The sequence below is a fragment of the Spinacia oleracea genome, chromosome 6, assembly GCF_020520425.1.
Source record: "Spinacia oleracea cultivar Varoflay chromosome 6, BTI_SOV_V1, whole genome shotgun sequence".
NCBI classification, from domain to species: domain Eukaryota; kingdom Viridiplantae; phylum Streptophyta; class Magnoliopsida; order Caryophyllales; family Amaranthaceae; genus Spinacia; species Spinacia oleracea.
This window is the reverse complement of record NC_079492.1, coordinates 37173512-37196827: the sequence shown is the minus strand read 5'-3', so window position 1 is coordinate 37196827 and position 23316 is coordinate 37173512. Positions and strand designations below refer to the sequence as shown.

The following is a 23316-nucleotide window of genomic DNA, read 5'->3' as shown; positions in this document are numbered from 1 at the left end:
TTGGTCGTTTCTTAAAATGTGCGAATAGCGTAGATTCAAAATGTTATTTTTACCTTATTGAAATTTAACGAAAGAATTACATCGAAAATAATTTTTTTGTTTCTTTTCAGACTCCAGTTTCTGGGACTTAATTGGAAGTTGTGATTTAGACTTGAACTTTCATTAATTTTTTCTGATTATAACCCGTGTAGGAATATAAGGAGGTGGCCTAGACTCAAAATAATGACGTGGCGTAAGCCTATAACACTTGACCAAGCGACTCTCAGACTTAGGCTAATTGGACCATAACTTTCGTTGGTTGACACTTCAGATTTTAGCCCTTGGGTGTTCATTTGTCATGCGCCATTTTGCTTAATGTTGGCAAGGTAGTTAATTGGGGAGATCGAATTTTTATTTTTTCAAGGCTAGAATCATTAGTGCGGCTTCTCTCTTAGTATGTATTGCTTTACCCCAATGGTAGCCCTATTGGTATGCCGATTTGGGTATTTTCATGGTTGGTCATGTTGCATTCATGGAAAATCTTTTAGTCCGTACTTAATAATATTTCAAGGAGTGAGTGACTCGAGAGGACTATGATAGTCGTGACCCAATGTGATTATAAGCCTTGAGGCCATTAATTCTTCTTGCCTATGGTATTGACACCTTAGGTTCACTTTGGGGTTGTGCGACTATGGGGGATGATTTCCAGAATGTGAATGTTTCCATTTTGCAAATACTATAGTATATTCTTTTTTATTGGTGAGAGAGTATTGAGGCCTTGGATTCTTAGCAAGGGATGACAATTACATATGGGTGCTTATTGATTTAAATGTTAGGAAGGGAGACTCAATATGGTTTAACCTTTTAACTTGCAGAACGACACCAAGCATTAGGACCGATTCTATGGATAAGACAACTAAGACTTAGGATTTGGATTGTATTTTGGCATAGCCTAGTCTAGACTCGGATTTATTTGAACAATTTTTTTTTTTGAGGACTTTATTCGAACATTTATTTTTTGAATATTTCGCCCATGTGAAATTCAAGGTTTAATTAGCATGCTCGGCTTTGGTGCCGAACATCGTCGTCGTAGGAGGCCTAACAACGACACAAAGAGTTATTTATTTTTTACAAGTCGCTTTTAGAATCGAGTGCTTTTTCATACCCCCTTGTAGCAATTGTTTTTATGAAAAGTTGTTTTTTTTGCTACGTATTTTCTTCATGCGTGGGCACCGAGGCTGTTGTGCCTGACCAAAAGGCCAGGCAGCAACTTCAGCGCCCAGCAGTGGGCGTGAGAAATATTGGCGCCCAGCCAGGGGCGCTGAAAATGCGTCCCTGACTGGTACTCGTTTTCTGTTCGCGTATATTCTTTTGTTTCATGCGACTTAATTTTGCGTGCTTGCCTAATAACGTCCTTTACGCGTTGTGCAGCGTTTGTGGGATTCGTTACAGGCCATCCCGAGCGTCGCTTGTTTTTGTGGCGATCGTTCGGGCTTGCGGAACACGTATTTTGGTATAACTCTTTGGCAAATTAGTCTATGAATGTTTGGGCAATTTTTAAGGTCGTTGATTTTCTAGCATTATTTGTCTAGCATTATTTGTACACACAATCATAACATAGTCACATAGTTCGCTACACATAACTACATTACAAACATGGATTTGAAAATTAAATATGTCACGTAGTTTATGATAGGCTTCTATGGGTAGTATTTGCGCCTGGCTTGGTACTGCTTCTATCGTAGATCCAACACATGCCCCGGTCGAGGTAGTGTCTTCAACAGACGAATTTCGCTCAAGAGGCCAACCCGCAAGTGCAAGCCAAGGGGGCATGCAGGCGAGAGGGACTTAATGAGCGAGCGATTGGGTTCGGGATAGGTGTACTACATGCACAAGTACCGAGTGGGAAACATGCGCGGCGTATGCACCCCCCTATTGGCAAAAAAAGGTATCCTTAGTCCCAACTCCCGAGGGAGCCGAGATTCGTTATGATGTTCTGTCCGTTCACATTAATATGCTGATTTTCAGGTCGTCCCAACTTGATGGGGAAATAAACGCGGGGTAGGATCGTTTCACCCTTCGGCTATTTTGATTACCTACAACCACGAGTATTTCCTTCACTATCCCCAGTGGAGTCGCCACTGTGAGGGGGTCGAAAAAGCGCGAGGCTAATGCGTGACCTTGTCCCTCGTGGGTGTGACGATTGTTTTTATTCAATCAAGTGTAATTGGATTTCCTATGAGTATACACCCAATTAACTAGTAATATAAGAGTCGCCATTCAGTTTTTAACAACAATGAGAAAAACTGACAAAACCCGGTTATCGTGACATAAAGGGAGTGCAATTATGTTTGACCACGACGGCCGTAGGTTCCCTTGTGATCCCTGGTGTGGCGATCTCTCAATATACACCCGCAAGGTAGAGATTGAGGGTTCGGGGGACTGTAACTACCGAGAGGAGTAATGCGCTCGTCGATAACTCCAGAGGCAGGATATCCTTACTAGCTCAGCATAAATAATTGAAGAGACATGCGTTAACTATTAAACTAATCTGAGTTGATTTTAGCAATATGCAACATATAATACTAATCCGATCGTGATTATCTGATTTAAATAGCATTAAGGGACCTAGCATGATAATCCGATTTCCCAAAAATATTATATTTGTTAGGCGTGATAGAACAATCATATTAGGTTAGTTTAACAGTTCATAAAAAGGGCGAGGAAAGCAGTTAAATCATCGAAAAGGGACACGTTACGACGCACCCTTGAGAGGTGCTGTTAGGTTATGATACATATGACAATTCATAAATCATGCGGAAAAACCATAAAGCCAGGAAAGCATATTATTTACACATAATCATTTAGCATAGTTTAGATGCATACACTTTGTTGCGTGCCTTCCCTAGCTGCGCCCGAACCGAATAAGAACAAGTCTTTAGGACTCCAAGTGTCGTCCCTCCGTAGATAGTCCACAGCACGTCTGGATCCGCCTTAAGCTTGACCAACTAGGATCGCCCTTAAGGTACTTAGAATTTTCGGCACATATAGGCAATTGTATGACTGAATTTTTGCTCTCAAAAATCACTTTGAATACTTGAATTCTCGATCTAAATTGTGAGCATTGATCACCTATTTATAGGGCATGGGTATCGGATATTAGAATCCTACTAGGAAATGATTTAGTGAATCTGAATTAATCTAAAATTCAATCACTTAATTTATCTAGTAGACTTAGGAAATCAATCTTATACGAATCCTAACCGATCAAGGTTTCGTACGCAAGCACAAACACACACGCAGGCGCAGCAGCCCACGAGGGGCGCCATGCGCGCGCATGCGCTGAGCCCAGGCCCAGCAAGTGCTCGCAGCCCACGAGGGGCGCGCGCCTGCTGGCCTTGCTCTCGCGTTTGGGCTTTGCTTGCTTTGGTCGCGCGCGGGCTTTGCTAGGCGTTGGGCCTAGCTTCGTGCTCGGCCTTGCGTTTAGCAAGCTCGTCCGATGTTTATTCGTACGATACGCTTCCGATTAAATTCCCGGTTCCGGAATTCATTTCCGATACGAACAATATTTAATATTTCCGATTCCGGAATCGATTTCCGTTTCGAACAAATATTTAATATTTCCGTTTTCGGAATTATTTTCCGATTCCGATAATATTTCCGATTCTGACAATATTTCCGTTTCCGCCAATATTTCCGATTCCGGCAATATTTCCATTTCCGATAATATTTTCCGATACGTACCATGTTTCCGTTTCCGGCAACATCTACGACTTGGATAATATTTATATTTCCGATACGATCCATATTTCCGTTTCCGGCAATATCATCGTTTCCGGAGTATTCATTTCTTGCCTGTGACGATCTCAGCTCCCACTGAAACCAAGATCTGTCGATTCCGAATATCCATAGATGGAGTATTTAATGCCATTAAATACTTGATCCGTTTACGTACTATTTGTGTGACCCTACGGGTTCAGTCAAGAGTAAGCTGTGGATTAATATAATTAATTCCACTTGAACTGAAGCGGCCTCTAGTCAGGCATTCAGCTCACTTGATCTCACCGAATTATTAACTTGTTAATTAATACTGAACCGCATTTATTAGACTTAACATTGAATGCATACTTGGACCAAGGGCATTATTTCCTTCAGTCTCCCACTTGTCCTTAGGGACAAGTGTGCATTTCCTAATTCCTTTTTCGCTCGATGCTTGCTCTTGAACATAAGGTAAGAGTTGTCATCCTTATTATGTCCAGAGGTGTTCCTCGGTTTCAGAGTTCAACTGATCAAATAAACAGATAATCATAGCCTATGATTCATCCGAGCACGGCCATGCATTTCACAGTTTCTAGCTCTCCGAGTGGCCTTGTACAACTTTTAAGCATCTCATCCCGATTTATGGGAGGACAATCCCAATCTTGCGATCTTGAGATTAGACTTCGTTTGATAGGTGATTACCTGAGCGTTGCCTTTATAGCCTCCTTTTACGGTGCGACGGTTGGTCAACGTCAAAGCAACCAGTTCTCAAACAAGTAATGTCAAATCACTCAGGTATTGAGGATTTAGTGTCTAATAATTTTAATGAAATTTACTTATGACAGATTTTCATCTCTTACAGTAAAGTTTCATAGGTCTTGTCCGATACTAGTCTTCCCAAAGTAAGTATCTATGCAAATGATTATGACATTGCCATGTCCACATAGTTCAAGAAACAGAACTACTAGTCATCTTGCATTCTAATCGTCTAACGTTTTCTATGCGTCCAATTTTATAGAAAACTCCGACTAGGGACCATTTTCAACCTTTGACATTCAAGTTCACTTGATAGACATTTCTTAGTCACAGGACTGATCCTGACAGTCTATCTTGAATACATCGTCAAATTGAAGGGACTCATCATTTAATAAACCACAAATTAAATGGAAAAAAAATGAATTCTTTTCATTTATTGTGAATGATTAACCAATAATGTTTTACAAAGATTTAAACTCTAAAACTTTAAAACATTAAACAGGGATATCAAAGCCATTCTCCAATATGCTTGATTCCCATAGCTGCAGTGTGCGAGTTGTGCTTCGCCTGCGGCAGAGGTTTAGTCAATGGATCTGATATGTTGTCATCGGTTCCAATCTTGTTTATCTCGACTTATTTTCTTTCAACGAACTCTCGTAGAAGGTGAAATCTACGAAGTACATGCTTGACTCTCTGGTGGTGTCTAGGCTCCTTTGCCTGTGCAATAGCTCCGTTATTATCACAATACAAGGCTATTGGTCCTTTAATGGAGGGGACTACACCAAGTTCACCTATGAACTTCCTTAGCCATATAGCTTCCTTTGCTGCTTCATGTGCAGCAATGTACTCCGCTTCAGTTGTAGAATCCGCAATGGTGCTTTGCTTAGCACTTTTCCAGCTTACTGCACCCCCGTTGAGGCAGAAGACAAACCCAGACTGTGATCTGAAATCATCTTTGTCGGTTTGGAAACTTGCGTCCGTATAGCCTTTAACAATTAATTCATCATCTCTACTATAGACCAGGAAGTCATCTTTGTGCCTTTTCAGGTACTTCAGAATATTCTTGGCAGCAGTCCAATGCGCCTCTCCTGAGTCTGACTGGTATCTGCTCGTAGCACTGAGTGCGTACGCAACATCCGGGCGTGTACATATAATCACCCGGACCTGTCTAATCTTTTCATGTGTAGTTTCGGGCAAATAAACCCTTCGAGCAATGCCATTAAGAGAAATTTACCTGGCAAATAAACCCTTCGAGCGTATCGAGCTTTAGCCATTTGACCCATATCATGTGCAACATTTCTTGACTATAAGCACCATGGGCGCTGCTCGAAGGGTTTATTTGCCAGGTAAATTTCTATTCAAGTGCGTACGCAACATCCAACATCCGGGCGTGTACATATCATAGCACACTATGATATGAATTATTGTGAAGTGTGAGCCTCCGTTATTGCTTGAATCTAAAACATACGATCCAGGACATGATAGAGGATGAATTAATTCATGGTGCGATGTACTAGAAAATATAATTTTCTAGTCATCATCTTTGACTAGAGGCTATAGCATCATTGATTGGTTCAATAATGTGTGCTATGATATGTACACGCCCGGATGTTGCGTACGCACTCAGTGCTACGAGCAGATACCAGTCAGACCCAGGAGAGGCGCATTGGACTGCTGCCAAGAATATTCTGAAGTACCTGAAAAGGCACAAAGATGACTTCCTGGTCTATGATGGAGATGATGAATTAATTGTTAAAGGCTATACGGACGCAAGTTTCCAAACCGACAAAGATGATTTTAGATCACAGTCTGGGTTTGTCTTCTGCCTCAACGGAGGAGCAGTAAGCTGGAAAAGTGCTAAGCAAAGCACCATTGCGGATTCTACAACTGAAGCGGAGTACATTGCTGCACATGAAGCAGCAAAGGAAGCTATATGGCTAAGGAAGTTCATAGGAGAACTTGGTGTAGTCCCCTCCATTAAAGGACCAATAGCCCTGTATTGTGATAATAACGGAGCTATTGCACAGGCAAAAGAGCCTAGACACCACCAGAGAATCAAGCATGTACTTCGTAGATTTCACCTTCTACGAGAGTTCGTTGAAAGAAAAGAAGTCGAGATAAGCAAAATTGGAACTGATGACAACATATCAGATCCATTAACTAAACCTCTGCCGCAGGCGAAGCACAACTCGCACACTGCAGCTATGGGAATCAAGCATATTGGAGAATGGCTTTGATGTCTCTGTTTAATGTTTTAAAGTTTTAGAGTTTAAATCTTTGTAAAACATTATTGGTTAATCATTCACAATAAATGAAATAAATTCATTTTTCCATTTAATTTGTGGTTTATTAAATGATGAGTCCCTTCAATTTGACGATATATTCAAGATAGACTGTCAGGACCAGTCCTGTGACTAAGAAATGTCTATCAAGTGAACTTGAATGTCAAAGGTTGAAAATGGTCCCTAATCGGAGTTTTCTATAAAATTGGACGCATAGAAAACGTTAGACGATTAGAATGCAAGATGACTAGTAGTTCTGTTTCTTGAACTATGTGGACATGGCAATGTCATAATCATTTGCATAGATACTTACTTTGGGAAGACTAGTATCGGACAAGACCTATGAAACTTTACTGTAAGAGATGAAAATCTGTCATAAGTAAATTTCATTAAAATTATTAGACACTAAATCCTCAATACCTGAGTGATTTGAGATTACTTGTTTGAGAACTGGTTGCTTTGACGTTGACCAACCGTCGCACCGTAAAAGGAGGCTATAAAGGCAACGCTCAGGTAATCACCTATCAAACGAAGTCTAATCTCAAGATCGCAAGATTGGGATTGTCCTCCCATAAATCGGGATGAGATGCTTAAAAGTTGTACAAGGCCACTCGGAGAGCTAGAAACTGTGAAATGCATGGCCGTGCTCGGATGAATCATAGGCTATGATTATCTGTTTATTTGATCAGTTGAACTCTGAAACCGAGGAACACCTCTGGACGTAATAAGGATGACAACTCTTACCTTATGTTCAAGAGCAAGCGTCGAGCGACAAAGGAATTAGGAAATGCACACTTGTCCCTAAGGACAAGTGGGAGACTGAAGGAAATAATGCCCTTGGTCCAAGTATGCATTCTATGTTAAGTCTAATAAATGCGGTTCAGTATTAATTAACAAGTTAATAATTCAGTGAGATCAAGTGAGCTGAATGCCTAGCTAGAGGCCGCTTCAGTTCAAGTGGAATTAATGATATTAATCCACAGCTTACTCTTGACTGAACCCGTAGGGTCACACAAATAGTACGTAAACGGATCAAGTATTTAATGGCATTAAATACTCCATCTATGAATATTCGGAACCGACGGATCTTGGTTTCAGTGGGAGCTAAGATCGTCACAGGCAAGAAATGAATACTCCGGAAACGATGATATTGCCGGAAACGGAAATATGGATCGTATCGGAAATATAAATATTATCCAAGTCGTAGATGTTGCCGGAAACGGAAACATGGTACGTATCGGAAAATATTATCGGAAATGGAAATATTGCCAGAATCGGAAATATTGCCGGAAACGAAAATATTGTCAGAATCGGAAATATTACCGGAATCGGAAAATAATTCCAGAAACGGAAATATTAAATATTTGTTCGAAACGGAAATTAATTCCGGAATCGGAAATATTAAATATTGTTCGTATCGGAAATGAATTCCGGAATCGGAAAATTTAATCGGAAGCGCATCGTACGAATAAGCATCGGACGAGGCCTGCCGGACAAAGGCCCAGCACGAAGCCAGGCCATCGCCCAGCAAGCCAAGCGCGCCGCACAAACAGCCACGCCAGGCCCAGCACAAGGCCAGGCCCAGCACAAGGCCAGGCCCAGCAGGCTGCGCAGCGCGCAAAGCACGCGCAGCGCGCAGCGCGCGCGGGCGCTGCGTGGGCTGCTGCTCGCGCGCACGCATGGGGCCCATCGTGGTAGCCGTGCGTGTGTGTGCAAGTGTTTGTGTTCGTGCACGTTTCCTAAAACATGCAGAGTTCGGTTAATGATAAAATTCCTAATTCTATTTGATAAAATTAATTAAATTAGAGTTCTTGTAGGATTCTAGGTTTAATTAATTTGTATCTGAATAGGATTTCGATTCCCTTTCCATACCCCTATAAATATGAGGCTAGGGCTCACAATTTATAATAAGTTTCAAAGTATTCAAAAAGTGAGTTTTTAAGAGAAAATTAAAACACACATCTTGCTCATAAAAGTGCCGAAATTTTCTAGTACCTTAAGGGCGATTCTAGTTGGTCAATCTTAAGGCGGATCCGGACGTGCTGTGGACTATCTACGGAGGGACGACACTTGGAGTCCTAAAGACTTGTTCTTGTTCGGTTCGGGCGCAGCTAGGGAGGGCACGCAACAAAGAGTATGCATCTAAATTATGCTATATGATTATGTGTAAATAATATGTTGTCCTGGGTTAATGGTTGCTTCCGCATGATCTATGTAATGTCATATGTATCATAACCTAACAGGGCCATACTAGATCACATTTATCTTATGCATGTTTTAAGTTATTTATTGCTTTTAAATATGTCTTAAAATGCATGAGATCAAAGCTTGATTATGTTGCATGATTAAGGATTTTAGTTCACTTAAAATCTAACCAACATAGTAAGAGCCTTAAGTTCCAAACTTAAAAATTGAGTTAAAAGGTGCCATGCCAAAATATACACTTGCTTGGATATCCTTTACATCAATCTAGTAATAGTTTTCGCTCAGCGAGGTGTTACTTATTGGTCCTAAAGGGGGAAGGTACACAAATAATTGTGAGTACATGTTAGTTTTGGTGAAACTCAACGATATAAGTAAGGAGTCCTTTTATGTCGTGGCAAAATCGATAGGTTTACCTAATAAAGTTCTTAGACGTACCTATCAACCAAGAATAGTTTCTAGACTATTAGCAAAAGGCTTTTGCTTACCTAAGATGTTTTAGGATTAAGTCGACAAACTGTGCTTAGTTCTTCAATGATTTTAGGATCTTGGAATCATTTTATTCACACCTGCCGGAATACATAACTTGAATAAAATGCTTAATGAACATTGAATTATGCATGAATGCTAGAATTTAAGTTTATTAAGAGAAACTGTGAATGGTTATTTATTTGTTTATTCTTTTCAATTGTAGTTTTAAATATGGCAAACAACAATTCATTCAACATTCGATCAATTCTCGAAAAGGAGAAGTTGAACGGGAAAAACTTCCTTGACTGGCAAAGGAACTTGCAAATAGTTCTTATGCAGGAAGGAAAGGAGTATGTCCTAGAAGAGGCGATGCCCGAAGCCACAGGCGACGGGGTCACTCAGGCAGCCCTCAATCGTTGGATTGATGCCAACAAGGATGTGAAATGTCTAATGCTCGCCACCATGAGTGCAGATCTGCAGAAAACGTTCATCAACTCAGATGCTTTCACAATCATCAGTGAGTTGAAGAACATGTTCCAAGATCTGGATCGAGTCGAAAGATTCGAGACTCATAGGCAAATTCTTGAGACCAAGCTTAAGAAAGGCGAGCCCGTAAGTCCACATGTTCTCAAAATGATTGGACTCATTGAGAATATGAGTCGGCTGGATCAGCAATTTTCTCAGGAAATGGCTATAGACACCATCCTCCATTCTCTTCATAGCGGGTATGATCAGTTCAAACTGAACTACAGTATGAATAGTCTGGACAAAACGCTCACTGAGCTTCACGGTATGCTGAAGACCGCTGAAAAGACGCTCAAAAGTGATAAGCAGGATGTGCTTATGGTGCGTGGGGGCAAGTTCAAGAAATCTGGAAAGAAGAGGAATGCTAAGAAAGGTGGCAACAAGGCCAGCCCAACTAAGCAAACTGGCGCCAAATCTGTAAAGAGAAAGGTCAGTCAACCCACTTCTGAATCCGAATGCTTCTACTGCAAGAAGAAGGGGCATTGGAAGAGAGATTGCTTGAAGCTAAAGGAAGATCAGAAGAACGGAACAGTAGTTCCATCTTCAGGTATTTTCGTTATAGACTGTATACTTGCTAATTCAACTTCTTGGGTATTAGATACAGGTTGTGGCTCACACTTATGTTCCAATCCACAGGGACTAAGAAGAAGTAGAAAGTTAAGCAAGGGTGAAGTCGACCTACGAGTGGGAAATGGAGCACGGATTGCTGCATTAGCTGTAGGAACTTACTATTTGTCGTTGCCCTCCGGGCTAGTTTTGGAACTGGAAGAATGTTTCCATGTTCCAAGTCTTACTAAAAACATCATTTCAATTTCTTGCTTAGATGCTAAGGGATTTTCCTTTTTAATAAAAGACAATAGTTGTTCGTTTTATTTTAAAGAGATGTTTTATGGATCTGCTAGATTAGTCAATGGACTTTATTTATTAGATCACGACAAACAAGTATATAACATAAATACCAAAAAGGCCAAAAAGGATGATTCAGATCTCACCTATCTGTGGCATTGTCGATTAGGCCATATAAACTTGAAACGCTTAGAAAGACTTCAAAAGGAAGGAATTCTAGAACCATTTGACTAAGAGGATTATGGTAAATGCGAATCATGTTTACTTGGCAAAATGACAAAGCAACCTTTCTCTAAAGTTGGAGAAAGAGCAAATGAACTATTGGGTTTAATCCATACAGATGTATGTGGACCAATGAGTACAAATGCTAGAGGTGGTTTCAGCTACTTTATCACTTTCATTGATGACTTCAGTAGATATGGTTATGTCTACCTAATGAAGCATAAGTCTGAATCCTTTGACAAATTCAAGGAATTTCAGAGTGAAGTAGAGAATCAATTAGGCAAGAAGATTAAGGCACTGCGGTCTAACAGAGGCGGTGAATATCTGAGCTATGAATTTGATGACCATCTGAAAGAATGTGGAATTCTATCAGAATTGACTCCTCCTGGAACACCACAATGGAACGGTGTGTCGGAACGGAGGAACAGAACCTTGCTAGACATGGTCAGGTCAATGATGGGTCAGGCCAAACTTCCATTAGAATTTTGGGGACATGCACTAAATACAGCTACACTCACTATAAATAGAGCTCCGTCTAAAGCTGTCGAAAAGACTCCATATGAATTATGGTTTGGAAAGCCTCCAAATGTGTCTTTTCTGAAGATTTGGGGATGTGAAGTATACGTCAAACGATTAATTTCAGACAAACTTCATCCAAAATCTGACAAATGTATCCTTGTGGGCTATCCAAAGGAAACAAAGGGGTATTACTTCTACAATACATCTGAGAACAAGGTGTTTGTTGCTCGAGATGGTGTCTTTTTGGAGAAAGATCACATTTCCAAAATGACACGTGGGAGAAAAGTAGACCTCGAAGAAATTCGAGTCGAACAACAAACTCTAGAGAATGCTCAAGATGACATTCAGGATGAAACTCAGAGATCTTTAGAAGAATCTGGTGAGAATCATGGTCAATCTAGAAATGTTACCCCGCGTAGATCGCAAAGATATAGATCTCAACCGGAAAGGTACTTAGGTATTTTGACGCACGAGAGCTATGACGTTCTATTACTTGAAAGTGATGAACCTGCGACTTACAAACAAGCTATGACGAGCCCTAGCTCCAAGCAATGGCAAGAAGCCATGCAATCTGAATTAGACTCCATGTCTGAAAACCAAGTATGGGATTTGGTCGATTTTCCAGATGGCTACCAAGCCATTGGAAGCAAATGGGTTTTCAAACTGAAAAAGGACAAGGATGGGAAACTTGAAGTTTTCAAAGCTATATTGATTGCAAAAGGTTACAGGCAAGTCCACGGTGTGGATTACGATGAAACCTTTTCACCAGTTGCAATGCTAAAGTCTATTCGGATAATGTTAGCAATCGCTGCATATTACGATTACGAAATATGGCAGATGGATGTCAAAACTGCTTTCTTAAACGGCGTTTTAACAGAAACTGTGTTTATGACACAGCCTGAAGGTTTTGAGGATCCAAAGAATGCTAAAAAGCTATGCAAGCTAAAGAAGTCAATCTACGGATTGAAGCAGGCATCCAGGAGCTGGAATATACGTTTTGATGAAGCAGTCAGTGACTTTGGTTTCATCAAGAACGCAGACGAATCTTGTGTATACAAGAAGGTCAGTGGGAGAAAAATTGCTTTCCTAGTATTATATGTCGACGACATATTACTTATCGGAAATGACATTCCTATGTTGAACTCTGTCAAGATTTGGCTTGGGAAATGTTTTTCGATGAAAGATCTAGGAGAAGCACAGTACATATTGGGCATCAAGATTTACAGAGATAGATCTAAAAGGATGATTGGACTTAGTCAAAGCACTTATATCAATAAGGTGCTTGATAGGTTCAAGATGGCGGACTCTAAGCGAGGCTACCTACCCATGTCTCATGGAATAACTCTAAGCAAGACTCAGTGCCCAAAAACACTTGATGAGCGTAGACGAATGAATGGGATTCCATATGCATCATTGATTGGTTCAATAATGTATGCTATGATATGTACACGCCCGGATGTTGCGTACGCACTCAGTGCTACGAGCAGATACCAGCCAGACCCAGGAGAGGCGCATTGGACTGCTGCCAAGAATATTCTGAAGTACCTGAAAAGGCACAAAGATGACTTCCTGGTCTATGGTGGAGATGATGAATTAATTTTTAAAGGCTATACGGACGCAAGTTTCCAAACCGACAAAGATGATTTCAGATCACAGTCTGGGTTTGTCTTCTGCCTCAACGGAGGTGCAGTAACCTAGAAAAGTGCTAAGCAAAGCACCATTGCGGATTCTACAACTGAAGCGGAGTACATTGCTGCACATGAAGCAGCAAAGGAAGCTATATGGCTAAGGAAGTTCATAGGTGAACTTGGTGTAGTCCCCTCCATTAAAGGACCAATAGCCCTGTATTGTGATAATAACGGAGCTATTGCACAGGCAAAGGAGCCTAGACACCACCAGAGAGTCAAGCATGTACTTCGTAGATTTCACCTTCTACGAGAGTTCGTTGAAAGAAAAGAAGTCGAGATAAACAAGATTGGAACTGATGACAACATATCAGATCCATTAACTAAACCTCTGCCGCAGGCGAAGCACAACTCGCACACTGCAGCTATGGGAATCAAGCATATTGGAGAATGGCTTTGATGTCCCTGTTTAATGTTTTAAAGTTTTAGAGTTTAAATCTTTGTAAAACATTATTGGTTAATCATTCACAATAAATGAAAAGAATTCATTTTTCCATTTAATTTGTGGTTTATTAAATGATGAGTCCCTTCAATTTGACGATATATTCAAGATAGACTGTCAGGACCAGCCCTGTGACTAAGAAATGTCTATCAAGTGAACTTGAATGTCAAAGGTTGAAAATGGTCCCTAGTCGGAGTTTTCTATAAAATTGGACGCATAGAAAACGTTAGACGATTAGAATGCAAGATGACTAGTAGTTCTGTTTCTTGAACTATGTGGACATGGCAATGTCATAATCATTTGCATAGATACTTACTTTGGGAAGACTAGTATCGGACAAGACCTATGAAACTTTACTGTAAGAGATGAAAATCTGTCATAAGTAAATTTCATTAAAATTATTAGACACTAAATCCTCAATACCTGAGTGATTTGAGATTACTTGTTTGAGAACTGGTTGCTTTGACGTTGACCAACCGTCGCACCGTAAAAGGAGGCTATAAAGGCAACGCTCAGGTAATCACCTATCAAACGAAGTATAATCTCAAGATTGCAAGATTGGGATTGTCCTCCCATAAATCGGGATGAGATGCTTAAAAGTTGTACAAGGCCACTCGGAGAGCTAGAAACTGTGAAATGCATGGCCGTGCTCGGATGAATCATATGCTATGATTATCTGTTTATTTGATCAGTTGAACTCTGAAACCGAGGAACACCTCTGGACATAATAAGAATGACAACTCTTACCTTATGTTCAAGAGCAAGCATCGAGCGACAAAGGAATTAGGAAATGCACACTTGTCCCTAAGGACAAGTGGGAGACTGAAGGAAATAATGCCCTTGGTCCAAGTATGCATTCTATGTTAAGTCTAATAAATGCGGTTCAGTATTAATTAACAAGTTAATAATTCAGTGAGATCAAATGAGCTGAATGCCTAGCTAGAGGCCGCTTCAGTTCAAGTGGAATTGATGATATTAATCCACAGCTTACTCTTGACTGAACCCGTAGGGTCACACAAATAGTACGTAAACGGATCAAGTATTTAATGGCATTAAATACTCCATCTATGGATATTCGGAATCGACGGATCTTGGTTTCAGTGGGAGCTGAGATCGTCACAGGCAAGAAATGAATACTCCGGAAACGATGATATTGTCGGAAACGGAAATATGGATCGTATCGGAAATATAAATATTATCCAAGTCTTAGATGTTGCCGGAAACGGAAACATGGTACGTATCGGAAAATATTATCGGAAATGGAAATATTGCCGGAATCGGAAATATTGCCGGAAACGGAAATATTGTCAGAATCGGAAATATTATCGGAATCGGAAAATAATTCCGGAAACGGAAATATTAAATATTTGTTCGAAACGGAAATTAATTCCGGAATCGGAAATATTAAATGTTGTTCGTATCGGAAATGAATTCCGGAATCGGGAATTTAATCGGAAGCGTATCGTACGAATTAGCATCGGACGAGGCCCGCTAGACGAAGGCCCAACACGAAGCCAGGCCATCGCCCAGCGAGCCGCACGCAGCAACGCGCGCCTTGACCAGGCCCAGCGCAAGGCCAGGCCCAGCCAAGGGCGCGCGCGCACGCAGCACCGCACATGGGCTGTGCGCTTGTCGTGGGCCGCAAGGCCTGCGCAGGTGCACGGCTTGTACGATGCGTGTGCGGGAAATCCTAATTCTATTAGGATTCGTGCGAAGATTAAAATCCGAATCTTATTAGAATTGCTTTGTTATTTAGAGTCCTAATAAAGTTCTAATTAACAAATCCACATCCTAGTAGGATTACAATTCCTTTTCCATACCTCTATAAATAAGGGCCTAGGGTCATTATTTATTTACAAGTTTTCAAGTATTCAAAACTAGGATTTTTAAGCAGAAAAATCAGCCATAACTCTTGCCCATTTAGCCGAAAATAAGTAGTACCTTAAGGGCGATTCTAGTTGGTCAATCTTAAGGCGGATCCGGACGTGCTGTGGACTATCTACGGAGGGACGACACTTGGAGTCCTAAAGACTTGTTCTTGTTCGGTTCGGGCGCAGTTAGGGAAGGCACGCAACAAAGAGTATGCATCTAAACTATGCTAAATGATTATGTGTAAATAATATGCTTTCCTGGCTTTATGGTTTTTCCGCATGATTTATGAATTGTCATATGTATCATAACCGAACAGTTTCACCCTTCGGCTATTTTGATTACCTACGAGCACGAGTATTTCCTTCACTATCCCCAGTGGAGTCGCCACTGTGAGGGGGTAGAAAAAGCACGAGGCTAATGCGTGACCTCGTCCCTTGTGGGTGTGACGTTTCTTTTTGTCAAATCAAGTGTAATTGGATTTCCTGTGATTTTACACCCAATTGACTAGTAATATAGGAGTCGCCATTCAGTTTTTAACGAAAATGAGAAAAACTGACAAAACCCGGTTATCGTGACATAAAGGGAGTGCAATTATGTTTGACCACGACAGCCATAGGTTCCCTTGTGATCCCTGGTGTGGGGATCTCTCAACATACACCCGCAAGGTAGAGATTGAGGGTTCGGGGGACTGTAACTACCGAGAGGAGTACTCGCTCTCGATAACTCCAGAGGCAGGATATCCTTACTAGCTCAGCATAAATAATTGAAGGGACATGCGTTAACTATTAAACTAATATGAGTCGATTTTAACAATATGCAACATATAATACTAGATCGATCGCGATTATCTCATTTAGATTGTTTTAAGGGACCTAGCATGATAATCCAATTTCCCAAAATATTATCTTTATTAGGCGTGATAGAACAATCATATTTAATTAGTTTAACAGTTTATAAAAGGGCGAGGAAAGCAATTAAATCATGCGAAGGGACACATTACGACGCACCCTTGAGAGGTGCGTCACGATTCTCAGAAAACTAACCACTTTGACTTTGCTATTTCTCCTATTATTTAAGGAATCTCAAATTACGGGACAGGATACATTCTGTTCGATTTTTGGATCGATTGTGACAGAACGCGTGATCAATTTCGCAGCGTGAGGCTTAGGCTTAGGGGTTAGAGTCAATACTCAGAATATGAATTGTGTGTTGTTTCACGTCGAATTTAGGGCTATATTTATAGCGAAGAGTTCGTGGAAAGATAGAATTGTAGAGCTCTTATCCACAAAGAATTAGGAAAGAACATGTCCCAGGTAATTTCAGCGCCTAGGGCTGGGCGCCGAAGATTTCGGCGCCCAGAGCCAGGCGTTGAAAATAGGGTCTGGGCCGTTTTCTTTGTCAGATTTGGGCTCTTATAATCCGTAGTGTTTGAGACTTATTCAAGTCTTTTAGTGCGTATTAACTTTATGACGGAATGCGTCTGGGCCCGTTATGAACTCTAGGCTCGTTAGGATTTTAATTAATACGTAACTCTTATTTTCGAATCATATTAGGAATAGGATTCCTCTTGCAAATTCCATCTCATTTAGGATTTATGTTGGAGTGCAACACCTAATTCTGACAGGTTTTTATCTTTTATGACTTGCCACTTCTAACAACTACCCATTACGACAGTTACTATTTTTAGCAGGTTTCCATAAATATCAGGTTTCGGGTGAAATGAGAAGGGTGATTGAGATTCGTTATTTTATAGGAGATGCGTTGCCAAGTGGAGATTTATGTTCTCATCATCGAACCTTCCTTTTTCGGGAATGGGGACAAAAGTAGGTGTCTACACTTATGACATGACTTTAATCTCTTAAAGTGTTCTCATGGTCAATCCGATACAAGATCCAATAAGTATCTATGCAAAAGATTCTGACATCCAGTCAATCTAGTTCAAGAAACCGAACTACAAATCTACTTGTAATCTAATCTTCATTAGTCATTGGTCGGCCAACTTTCATTTACCCGGATTAGGGATCCTTTGTGACTTTAATATTCAAGTTCACTTTTGAGTGTTTCTTTGTTGAAGAATCCATCTTGACATCCCATTTGAATGTTTTGAATCACTTGGACTTTTCATTTATTACTAAACCAAATTAATTTAATATGAAATAAGAAATTTCATAAATATGAAATGGTTAAACCAATTGTTTTAAACACAGATCTAACAGATGTTCTAAAACAAAACTTAGAAAATCAAAGCCATTCTCCAATATTCTTGATTCCCATGGTTGCTACATGTGCGTTGTGCTTCACTTGTGGCAACGGTTTAGTCAATGGATCCGCGACGTTGTTGTCAGTTCCAACCTTGCAAATCTCGATTTCTTTCCTTTCAACGATTTCTCAAAGTATGTGAAATTGCCGCAGTACGTGCTTGGACTTCTGGTGGCTACTAGGCTCCTTTGCCTGGGCAATGGCTCCTCTATTGTCTCAATTCAAAGCCATTGATCCTTTAATGAAGGGGACAACCCCAAGTTCTTCGATGAACTTCCGAATCCAAACAGCTTCCTTTGCTACTTCTGAGGCAACAATGTACTCGGCTTCAGTTGTAGAATCCGCAATAGTGCTTTGCTTAGCACTTTTCCAGCTTACTGCTCCGCCATTAAGGCAGAACACAAAACAAGACTGTGATATGAAATCATCTCTGTCGGTTTGAAAGCTTGCGTCCGTATAGCCTTTAACAATCAACTCATCTGTACTACCATAGACAAGAAACTGATCCTTAGTCTTTTTCAGGTACTTTAGGATATTCTTGGCAGCAGTCCAATGCGCCTCACCTAGTTCTGACTAGTACCTGCACTACTAGAAAAATCAGATACAGGGGAAAGTCATAATTGCCTCTAAAAATGGGGATTTAGCCTTTAATGAGTTTCTGAAGCAAAAAAGTGGATGCCTATAATAAGTCCGTCGCTAATTATCGGTTGCCTCTAATGGCCCCTTTTTGAGGAAACATAATGTGTTGCTTCTAAAAGCCCATACATTTAGAGGCAACCATATATCCTTGCCTCAAAATATAATTACAGGCAACCTCGTATTATTGCCTCAAAATATAATTAGAGGCATCCATTTATACTTGCCTCAAAATATAATTAGAGGCAACCATATATCTCTGCCTCAAAATATAATTAGAGGCAACCACATATTATTGCCTCGAAATACAATTAGAGGCATCCGTATATTATTGTCCTAGAATATAATTAGAGGCTAACATATATTCTTGCATCACAATATATTTAGAGGAAATAGTAAAAGTTGATTCTAAAGACGGTATACATTTAGGGGCAGCCATATGGTTTTGCCTCGAAATATAATTAGAGGCAGTATAAACGGTTGTTTCTAAAACGACGTATATTTAGAGGCAACTATTTAATTATGCCTCTATATATAATTAGAGGCAATATATTATTTTTAAAATAATGATATTCAGATGCAATTTGATATTGTCATAAAAGGTGTTTAGAGGCAGTGAAAATAAAGTTAGTGTATTGATAAAATAGCAAAAGTAACCACCAAATTTCATAAGAATCGAATATTTATCAACTCCAATAATCTTATTAATAAGATAACCAATTTTTGTCCAATCTCAAACAAAAAAACATCTTAGAGCTTGCAACAATGAGCAAGCCCAAAACAAACAAAAACCACAAAAATAACATGTATTAGAAGATGTCTGATTGGTATATTCAGATATTTCTATCACTCCCGACGGTTTAAATATTCCCTAGGTTGGTGCATAAAAAAAGTCACTGAAAAGTCAAACCAAGTCTAAAAAAACGGTAAAACAACAGCAAGACAGCAGCATACAACAACTTACAGCAACCACAGCAGCACCATACAGCAGTTACAGCAGCTTACAGCAGTTACAACAGCTTACAGCAGCAGCTTACAACAACATCAACAGTTTACAGCAGCAGCTTACAACAACATCAACAGTTTACAGCAGCAGCTTACAACAACATCAGCAGTTTACAGCAGTAGCAGCAGCAGTTTACAACAATAACAGTAGCAGTAGTTTACAGCAGCAGCTTACAACAACATCAGCAGTTTACAGCAGTAGCAGCAGCAGTTTACAACAATAACAGTAGCAGTAGTTTACAGCAATAGCAGCAGACAGCAGCTTACAGCATAACAGCAGCCGCAGATCAGCATAACAACAACAGCAGATCAGCGAAACAGCTCACCATGCTCTTCGTCCACATCCTCATCCTCATCCTCCTCCTCATCCCCATCCCCATCCCCATCCCCTTCTGCATACAAATGTCATTTTAGAATTACAATGTAATTTATATTAATAAAAAAAAATTAAGAAAAAACGAAATATACTACTAGCATATAATGGGTTTTATTAACAAATTACCTCATCCATATCAAAACCCAAACGATCAAATATTTTCCCATGAACCCTTTCATAAGTTCCATATTTTTTTTCATGACTTTCATCTCTCTAGTAAGTACTTCATTTTTCACATTGGCCTCCTTTGCCTCATTAGCTTCTTTTCGCAGTTTTTCTCCTTCACTTAATGACCTATAATGATGTAATGGAGGGGCTTACTCCCTTGCCACGATCATGACCACGTTTACCAATGGGCTTAACTTTTGCATAGATTTCTTCATCAGCCATATTTATTTCTCCCTCCTCACGTTGCACTAAAAGCTCGTTCATTTTTACTGCGCAAAAAAAATCGTTGTATAAGATTCAGGTTTTGGTTGTTCGTTGTTATATAAGATTTAGAATTCATGTTCTTCTTATCCTCACCATTTACATCATATTGAGCCTTTATTTTTCAAGTTCTAACACTATGGCTTATGTAACTAACATAAGTTTTGAAACGATGGGAAAATTAAAATGCATCAACAGTTAGAAATTAGTATATATATCAAAGCATTCATTTCTTACCATAGTTTCTTTTGCCACTTCAGTAACCAGTGTCTTGTAATTTTTTGAATGAGTTTCCTCGTCCAATTTCAGCATGGTCGGCATTACTTTGTCACGTTCGAACAGGTATTACAAAGGACAAAAAGATTAGCAAATTGATATTTTACTCTTTTTTATTAATAAAAAAATCATAGCAAGCATAGAGTATTACCATGTCTTCAAGTTTTTGAGCAAAACTCTTTGTACCAGAAGTGTGTCCGGCATCTTGGTAAGATCGATTTTCGGTATTTCTTGTACTCTTACCCTATATTATGTAAATTTAATTGGAACATGAGAAGTAGAAAGATCGGGGAGGGATATACGGAAAAAGATTAATATTATACGTAATTACCTTAAACTCGTCTGATCCAAAGTACTAAACAAGCCGTTCCCAGTCATCTTTGTCAACATTTGGTGGCTTGTTTTCTTCTATAAGCCTCTCCTCGTTTGTGCTCTCAATATCATAATAATCAGCTTTTAGTCTTGCACGATAATTCCTGTATTTTTTATTCAAAGACCCCATGATGTACTTTTTCCTTTCTTTTTTTATTTTTTCACGTTCCCCTTCATCTTGATCATCCTCAAGTCCAATATCAAATTTTTCCTTGCAAACAAAAGTACAACTCTTAGTAAGAACAAATAGGCCACGAAAAATATATGAAAATTATTTATAACTAAACAAGAAAAACTTATACCAGAACAAGATCCCACATCTTCTCCTTATTCTCTTCTGGAATTTTTGAAAATACTTTCAACTTTTGAAGTGGGGCATTAAGAGGATCTCTAACAAGGGAGCCACAATAACTTGCAAGACAAGCTCTATTCACACCAATAGGTTGGCCTTTTATGTTGAAATCCACTTTTTTCTTCTCATCGGGTCTCATTTTTGCCATTTGAAGATTTCTTGTAGGACCTCTAGGAGTGACGGTCTTGTATGTTTTCTTATTTATCTTGTTTTCTCTAATACATGTATATATAGCTTAAACCTGACTCAATACCATCGCAAATGAAGAATTTTTTTTAAATTAGAGAGTATAAAATAAGTCATACCAGAATTATCCTCTTCCCCCTCCTTGTCAGCAAGTGTCTCCTCATCATGGTTTCTCAACATGTTTGAAATGATATTATTTTCTTGATCTTCTAAATCATAGTTTCTTTTCTCGTCTATATTGTTACCGCCTTCTTGATCTTCTAAAGCATTATCATTGTTCTCAACAAGTTGCCTCTCATCATGCTCTAAATCAAACGTATTTTCATGTTAAGTATCACAATATGCATATTTAATACATGTTTTGAAATAAAATATTAACAGACTGATAGGTGGGGGATGGGGTAGGGGGAATGTGCTGCAATTATTAATATAATGCTTATTTACCAAATAAAAGATTAACTTATACCTCCATGGAGACTATTGTTTTGCCTATCCTTTAACGCCATTTGTCGTTGAAGGTCTAGCAAACGCGAATTAAAGATTCGTCAATTTCTAATAAATGTGTACTTTAATCATATACGAAGTAACATGCAAACCCTAATGAGCAAATAAATTAACTTTCTTGTAAAGTTGATAGGGTTGCTTTAATTGTTTCCACTTCTTTTGTTCCATGTGTTGCTTGTTTTTCCTTGTTCGATCTTGATCTTAATAACTTGGCAACTGACATCGATGGAATAAATATGTTTTTTTCCCTCCTCCTTTGATCTCATTATTTTTAACCTGAAAAAAGAAATCATATAAAAAGTAAGTGTTTTCTGACATTTGATAAGCATACAGTTCATGGATGGAAAAGTTGACCAAAATAATAAATATATTTAAACAAAACCATGGATGGAGTTGTGTCCATCTGAATACATGATTCCCTTCATATGCGTTCTTTGTTCTAAGTAATGGTTCAGGTGTTCCCTAGAAGGATAACTTTAGCATAGATCATATACAAGGCTTGAATATCTAAATTTGTCAATCATTGGACAAACTACTGTAAGTTGACCAGCAAGAAGCCAGAGAAACTTAACATTCATGTTTTCACTCACTAGAATGAACTCTATTTATTACACCAATAGGATAGGAGAGGAATGTGACCTGATCAATCATAGAATGAACTCTATTTATTTCATGCGGCAGGAAACAAAAAGGAAAAATAGCTTCATAGAATTAGCAACCTGAACAACATCATCTCTTGCAGGTTCAACAATAACTTCTGGATGGTTTTCAAATCTGTAATCATAGCAAAACAAGTTTATGTTCAACTTGCTGCAATAGACCACAGTTAATCTTACCACACCACAACTTGTTGAAACTGAACAAAGCAAGTTGTTCAGTTTGCAACAAAGAATCTGGAATTGCTACGCCAAACCGACTCAATCAGTCTTATGATTATTTGCCATGTCAGTGTATTGGGATGAGATCGAGCTATGTCTTTTTTCTTTAATTGAAGTTACCATCAAAACTCATAAGTGGGAATTTTTACAGAGGGAAATGACCTCTTCAATTTAGGTTCTCCAAAATATCCGTCTTCTGTTTCAAAATCAAGAGGAAAAGACTACAAAAATAGAGACTGAAAAATCAACTATCGTCATATTTCATTTAATAAGTGGGAAGTGATCCTGAATTTTTTTATTGTGATGTTGATGTCAAGCTCTTCTATTGTGGCTGAAATTGTTTAGCTGGAAAACTGTCATCATTTTTATAGAAGTAAAAACGAGCATGTTATAGGGCATATCAGATTATCAAAATGTCGTTTTCTAATAGTAAAAGAATTGGTCATCAGATTTCAGGATATACAAGAGTACATTTCGTGTAAT

The 23316-nt window shown here is 39.2% G+C and overlaps 1 long non-coding RNA gene across 3 annotated transcripts; it reads right to left on the bottom strand.

The window, feature by feature from the left end:
* Positions 1 to 19043: 19043 nt before the first annotated feature.
* LOC130462799 (uncharacterized) lies at positions 19044 to 23046 on the bottom strand. 3 transcript variants are annotated; one of them, XR_008923601.1, is made up of 9 exons: positions 22675 to 23046; positions 21918 to 22231; positions 21571 to 21756; positions 21216 to 21480; positions 20873 to 21124; positions 20693 to 20785; positions 20503 to 20588; positions 19963 to 20273; positions 19044 to 19852 (listed from the first exon to the last, which is right to left on the bottom strand). It is a non-coding gene; the product is annotated as an uncharacterized lncRNA (long non-coding RNA). The 3 variants fall into 3 exon arrangements; XR_008923602.1 differs by having other exon boundaries at positions 21216 to 21756; positions 22595 to 23046; XR_008923600.1 differs by having other exon boundaries at positions 21216 to 21756.
* Positions 23047 to 23316: the final 270 nt, after the last annotated feature.